Source organism: Silene latifolia, chromosome 11 (assembly GCF_048544455.1).
Source record: "Silene latifolia isolate original U9 population chromosome 11, ASM4854445v1, whole genome shotgun sequence".
Lineage (NCBI taxonomy): Eukaryota > Viridiplantae > Streptophyta > Magnoliopsida > Caryophyllales > Caryophyllaceae > Silene > Silene latifolia.
The window spans coordinates 137,417,746-137,419,750 of NC_133536.1; the positions used below are offsets into that span (position 1 = coordinate 137,417,746).

Sequence of the window (2,005 nt, forward strand, 5' to 3'; positions counted from 1 at the left end):
ACTCACACTTGCCCCAAGGTCATATAGAGCTTTGTTGATTGTGGTGTCGCCAATGGTTCATGGAATAGAGAAACTTCCCGGATCCTTTAGTTTTGGAGGTGAACTTCCTTGTAGGATGGCACTACTCACCTTAGTGAAAGCAATAGTCTCAAATTTCTGGATGGATTTATTCTTTGTAAGAATATCTTTCATGTATTTCGCATAGGCCGGAACATGATTGATTAATTCGATAAATGGAATTGAGACTTCCAAGTTCTTCACAATGTCCATAGACTTCCCAAGTTGTTCATCAAACTTAGGCTTAGCTTGACGACTTGGAAATGGAAGCCAAATCACAATACGCTCTTTCTCTTTAGCCTTCTCTTCATTCTCCTTTGAAACTTCTTGAATGGTAGTGTGTTCTTCTTCTTTCTTAGAGTCTTCAACTCTTTCCTTGTCACTAGTATTCACAACATCTTCATCAATGGGCCTCTTCGGTCCTTCATACCTTGTACCACTCCTTAAATAGATGGCACTCACCGACTCATGTCTTGGGGGATTACCTTGAGGTTGGTAATTGCCCCTTTTGTCTTTGTGAACTAGAAGATGCTAATTGAGACATTTGGGTTTCCAACATCTTTGTGTGAGCTAGTATGTTGTTAATGGTGATGTCTTTTGCTTTACTATCTTTTTGCATTTGAGTGAAAAATTCTTGTTGGTTCTTTTGCATTTGGAGGACCACTTTTTGAACATCAAAACCTTGGTCATTTGTTTGATTGTATGGAGGTTGATTTTGATAACCCTGGTTTTGATTGTAAAAGGGTCTTTGAGCTTGGTTTCTAATTGGAGGTGGAGTGTATGTTGTTTGAGGGTTTTGAACATTTTGGCTTTTTTGTGAGAGGTTGGGATGGAATTTGGTGTTTTCATTGTAATAGTTGGAATAAGGGGTACCACTCTTGTATGCTTGGAAAGCATTCACTTGTTCCCCTACATTCACTTTGGTCATGTCCCAAAGTTCCACAACTCTCACACACTCCACTTGGAATTGATGAAGATGCCACCATGGCATTAACATGTTGCTTAGGTGATTTGGAGGCCTCTTCAAGTTTAGCCATAGCCTTCTTAAACTTCAAATTAATGGTGTCGATATGGGCACTAAGTTGAGCACCCAATTGAGTAATAGAGTCAACTTCATGCTTTCCTCCTCTAGTAGCCTTCTGAGGTCTACTATATTGTGTGTTATGGACTGCCATTTCCTCAATTTTGTTCCATGTTTGATTATCATCAACTTCGGTAAACATACCATTTGATCCCATATTGAGAATGTTTCGGGAGTCTTCATATAGACCATTCCAAAATTGTTATACAAGGAACCACTCGCTAAGTCCATGGTGTGGACAAGATCGACAAGTATCCTTGAATCTCTCCCATGCTTCATACAAAGATTCCTCATCCCTTTGTTTGAACCCGGTGATTTGGGCTGTCAACATAGTAGTCTTCTCAAGCAAGTGCTAATTTCTTCCAAGAGTCAATACCAAGAGTAGCCTTGTCTACGCTCTTCAACCATTGTTTCACGGAACCAATCAAAGAGAAAGGAAATAAGACCCATCGAATTTGGTCTTGAGTAACTCCGGTTTGAGAAATCGCATCACAATAGTCACAAAAAGTCTCCATATGAGAATGAGGGTCTTTACTAGGCATCCCCCCAAATTGACTTCTCTCAACCAATTGTATAAATGCGGATTTTGCAATGAAATTACCGGTTAAATGTTGTGGTGTAGGAGTACCATTTGGTAGGTTCTCCTCGGTTTATACGGAATCTGATGAAAATTTAGGCATTGTGGGTTGATTTTGTGGTGGGTTTTGTATTCGGTTATCCTCTCCTTCTCTTGAAAAAGGGTTGATGAACTCAATGTTATTTGGTTGAATGTCCATAATCTCACCAATACCTCTTAAAGTATTCCTAGCAAGTCTTTTATTGTTGGTCAAAGTTCTTTCAATTTCAAGATCAATGGGTAACAAGTTA

At 39.3% G+C, this 2,005-nt stretch overlaps 1 pseudogene; it reads left to right on the forward strand.

Annotated features, from left to right (window-relative positions):
- The first annotated feature begins 1,362 nt into the window (after positions 1-1,362).
- On the forward strand, positions 1,363-1,461 carry LOC141615787 (small nucleolar RNA R71; annotated as a pseudogene).
- Positions 1,462-2,005: the final 544 nt, after the last annotated feature.